The 5,000-nt window shown below is 38.5% G+C and overlaps 2 long non-coding RNA genes across 4 annotated transcripts in view; both read left to right on the plus strand.

Moving 5' to 3' along the window:
- LOC144981167 (uncharacterized) overlaps window positions 1-241 on the plus strand; it is a 9,035-nt gene extending 8,794 nt beyond the window's left edge. For both annotated transcript variants that reach the window (XR_013647031.1, XR_013647030.1), the window contains exon 3: window positions 1-241. This exon is cut by the window's left edge and continues 1,521 nt beyond it. This is a non-coding gene — a long non-coding RNA (uncharacterized LOC144981167).
- Window positions 242-3,374: 3,133 nt separating this feature from the next.
- Window positions 3,375-5,000, plus strand: part of LOC144981168 (uncharacterized) — a 6,463-nt gene continuing 4,837 nt past the window's right edge. Inside the window, exon 1 of one of the 2 annotated variants that reach the window (XR_013647033.1) lies at window positions 3,375-3,548. This is a non-coding gene — a long non-coding RNA (uncharacterized LOC144981168). The remainder of the gene's footprint in view (window positions 3,549-5,000) is intronic. The other variant, XR_013647032.1, reaches the window with a different exon arrangement.

Consider the following 5,000-nt stretch of genomic DNA (forward strand, 5'->3'; position numbering starts at 1 on the left):
GTTTGTGAGTTGTTCTCACTAAACTGTATTAACCAGACTATAAAAGTTCATGGTTACACAGAGTTTGTGTGTTGGTCCGTTCTACTTCCGGATGGCAATGTTGTGAACTCCTTGGCCAAGCGCATTCTATCTATATTCAAAAAGCCATCAACGTACTAAGGTCTAGTTTTGGGATCACCAAAAAGTCTCATCCAGACACATGCACAGGATCCAAATAAAAGGAATACATTCAAATGTTTAAGAGATGTGTTGTTTTGTTGTTTTTTTTTTCGTTTTTTTAAAACACACATGACTATCAGTACATAAACTTGAGCTTTAATGTAGCGCAATATCCACTAAACGTGCTCAAAGCGCTTTACAAGGGGTCCCTGGCCAACAGCAACACATAACATGTAGGACGAGACATGACGCCTGTCAGGCGATATTACAAATTTTTGGGACAGAGACAACGCTGTTAACGGCCAGGTACTCATTTTACACCTGAGTACGGTGAGAGAATGTGAGTAAAGAGCCTTCTCCAAGGACTCAACTATGCGCCGAGCGAGGCTCGAACCCAGGACCTTCCGATCCGAAAGCGAGTGTCATACCACTAGACCACATAACCGCAGAGATGATTTGCAAGGAAGAAAATATCACCTTCCAAAAGTTACACTTTACGCTTGACTGTTTCTTCTCAGCCAAGGACTCCGACCAGGGCATGGAGAAAAGAAAGCAATCTCATTCCAAGACAAAGACAGAGAAGAGCCTGGATAGAGACAGTATGCGCTTGGCTAAGAAACTCACAACATTGCCATCCGGAAGTATACCGAACCAACACACAAAACTATGTGTAACCTTAAACGTTTGTAGTAGTCTGGTCAATACAGTTTAGTGAGAATTACTCATAAACGCGGATGGCAAAAAACAATAACAAAGACCCGAATGACGTCAACTTCATTCTATAGCATATATATATATATATATATATATATATATATATATATATATATATATATATATACATATATATAATGCAAATTTTCACTCACATTTTTTTGGCCGAGACGACTCATTTCTGTGTTTTTTACACTTCTTCAGTCGGCGTAATCCATTGTAATGTCCGAACCCAACAACACCAATACAAATAAAGACAACTGTAACTGCAGAAAGAAAGACAATTGCCCTCTTAAAGGAAACTGCCAAAAAACCGCCATAGTCTACAAAGCCACCATAACCACTGATAACACCGCAGCACAATACATCGGCAGCACAGAACCCTCATTCAAAACACGATACAACAACCACAAAGCCTCCATAACACATGAAAGCAAAGCAAAAAGCACCAAATTAGCAATGCACTATTGGGAACAAATAAACACACAAAAAACACCAACAATAACCTGGGAGGTCGTCAAGCAAAGCAGCCCCTACAGATGCGGTGCTAGAAAATGCAATTTATGCCTGACAGAAAAACTGGAGATTTTACTACACAACTACAGAAACAATAGCACCTTAAACAAAAGATCTGAACTGATGACAATGTGCAGACACTTTAACAAATTCAAGCTCAAAACGCAAAAGGCCAAATAACCCTCCCCTCCCCCCCCCCTTTCCTCCCCCCTCCCCCCCCCCTTTCCCCCCCTCCTGACCCCATTATACCCCTCCTCCCCCTCTTCCCTCCCCCCCCGCGCATCCCCCCCCGCCGCAACCACATTCCACTACAATATCACACACACACATGTACACACAACACACAACACACCTACACGCATGCACACACACACACACACACACACTCATAATATAAACATGAGAGCACATCACAATACACATCAACACTAATCACTCGTCGGAGAAATATTTCATCAGGGCGTCCGCCAGTTTTCTGATAGTTTAGAGCCAGTTACAAAGTTACCATGCGTCATTACGAGGGAAGTGACATTACGAGTGTTGAAGGCTATTACCCACCAGCTCTGTCCACGAGATCATCGTACCACAACGCAAAACTGTGTGTGACCTATAATGTCTGTAGTCTGATAATAGATAGAATTGAGTGAGTGAGAACTAATCACCCACTTGGCGGTCTAAAAACAATAAGAAATAGTCGAGAAATTTCAAACTTCATTCCTTTTATTGATGCTATGCGTTTAGGTAAAATACTTATACATACGCCAGCCGATATAACGTACTAAAAAAAAACGATGTGTAATCTTAACCGTTTAAAGTCTGATTGATAGAACTCTTGTATGCGCAACATAGAACAAATAATTTCAAGCCACAACAAAAAAAATATTTTAAAACCACCGACAAGAGCAAAACCCACCCACCAGAAAATGCAACTGCAGAAATAAGGAGCATTGCCCGCTAAACAAACAATGTTTAGAATCCAGTCTAATATACCAAGCCACAGTCACCGAAACTAAAACAAACAAGCAGGAAAACTATGTAGGACTAACGGAAAATGATTTCAAAACAAGATACAACCTCCACACCTCAACCTTTTGAAACACCAACAAAAAAAAATCTACAATACTCAGCGAACACATTTGGAAATTAAAAGACAAGCTAGACCACAGCATTTCATGCCTGGAAGAAAAATATACTATAATCAAACACCCTCATGAAGCCACACTCAACACGAAAAATTAGATATCCAACAGCTGCCCACATAGTCGAAAACATTTACTAATCAACTACAAACATACGGAACCACTTCAACAAGCAACAACAACACACAACAAACCAAAATCATGTAACACACAGTCCTGACGATGGCTGGAAAGCCTGAAAGATCGATGTAGACGACTCAATAATTCGCTCCATTGTTACATGTCGAGCACTATTCGTACCATATGTGTATCCAACACGATTATATATATATATATATATATATATATATATATATATATATATATATATATATGAGAGAGAGTTTAAGTGTCCCTAAAGTATTTAGTTATATACATTGCATTATTCTTTACATACGTACCTATTGTCTTACTTCACAATTCTCACTCTGCTTATCTTGACGTTGGTACTTCTTACTTTCGTTATACACAAACCATTGTATTCTCTCTTACCACAATTCATCCAACTATTGATATCAAATCTCTTTTCACTTACTTTTGGTGATCGTCACTGTGCATTGTGACGCAATTTTTAGGTAATTGTCAGAAAATAATTTAACAAAGACAACGGTTTACTATAACTTGAAATGTTGCACTTTCAGTTTGGAAAATTTTGAGTAATTTACTTTCTTATTGCAAAACCGTCATAAAGGGACAGTTTCGTTTGCAACAATTGTTCCCAATTGTACAGTTTTTTGTAGCAAGTGATTGCTAATAATAACCATTGAACCATGTCAAACAATTTTGATAACAAAACAACAAGCTCCGGTGTGTTGCTATTGCGTTTTAAAATCAGAAGTCGAAAGGAACATGGAGAAGACAAGTTGTGTTTTTCTGGTGTTGTTTTTGTTAGTTGTGGCACCCGTGCCTTCTGACACCCTTCCAATGATGAAGGCGTTGTGTCCCAACTGTGTGGAGCTTAACAAGTTTAAGGACTTTCCTGTGAGTAAGATTTAAAAAGAGATATCAGTATCATGTTTTTCAAAATCTTTAAGTGATTTTTGATAACATTTAAAAGGGCTTCTCAATACTCTTCAACAGTCACTTCCTTCCTAATGACGCAATGTAACTTAGTAACACTGGCTATAAACTATCGGAACAATGGCGGACGCCGGATGAAATATTTCTCTGGCTAGCAGAAAAGCGTATCCAGAGAAAAAAATCCCATAAATTTGATCATGTTTTGACTTTTACACATTCTGATCACAAGGCATATGAAACGTTCTAGCCAGCATGAAGAATATAAAGTAATCATTTTCTTTGTATAGAACCAAGATTGCCGCCGGGTGCGTGATATCAGACTACTGAATCAAATTGGATTCAATAGTCTGACGTCACGCAACGGCGAACAGCCTGGTTCTAAACAAAGAAAATCGGTACTTTTTATTCTTCATGATGCCTTGAACTATTCATATGTCATGTGATCAGAACGTATAAAAGTCAAAACATGTTCTACTTATACTGGCAATGTCGTGAGCCTTTTAGCCAACCGCATACTATCTATAATGAAATGGATGAAAAAAATACCATGTAATGGATAGAATGAAGTTGACGTCACTCGGGTGTTTGTTTTTGTGTTTTTTTTTGCCTTCCCCGTTTTTGATTAATTCTCACTAAACTGTATTCACCAGACTATAGATAGTTCGAAGATGACGTCACTCAGGTCTTTGTTATTGTTTTTTGCCATCCGCGTTTATGAGTAATGTTCGCTGAACTGTATTAACCTGGCTATAAACGTTCAAGGATACACACAGTTTTGTGTGTTGGTCCGTTATACTTCCGGATGGCAATGTTATGAGCTTCTAAGCCAAGCGCATACTATCTATAAATGTTAAAGGTTACACATAGTTTTGTGTGTTGGTCCGCTGTTCTTCAGGGTGGCAATGTTGTGAGCTTCTTAGCCAAGCGTGCAGCATCTTTTGTCTGTTAAAATTTACTGAGAACTACTCATAAAAAAAGCTGGCTAAAACAATAACAAAGAGGCGAGTGACGTCAATTTTGTTCTCTCTACAGAATTTGATTCAAGTCTGATGTCACGTCACCAAGCAATGGCGGCCATCGTGCTTCTAAACAAAGAAAATCGGTATTTTTTATTCTTCATGCTGACTAGAACTTTCCATATATCATGTGATCAGAATGTGTAAAAGTCAAAACATATATCAGATTTATAATGGGTTTTTTTTTCATCTGGATACGCTTTTATGCTCGTCGGAGAAATATTTCATAAGGGCATCCGCCATTGTTCCGATAGTTTAGAGCCATTTACTAAGTTACCATGAGTCATTAGAAGGGAAGTGACGTCATGACTGTTGAAGCTATTCAGGATGTGTTCATTGGTCGCAATACTGGAATGGATTAAAACAATACTCACAATGTAATACATTAAACCAGAAC

Source organism: Berghia stephanieae, chromosome 10 (genome assembly GCF_034508935.2).
Source record: "Berghia stephanieae isolate SIO BIC M18660-M18661 chromosome 10, UCSD_Bste_1.3, whole genome shotgun sequence".
NCBI lineage: Eukaryota > Metazoa > Mollusca > Gastropoda > Nudibranchia > Aeolidiidae > Berghia > Berghia stephanieae.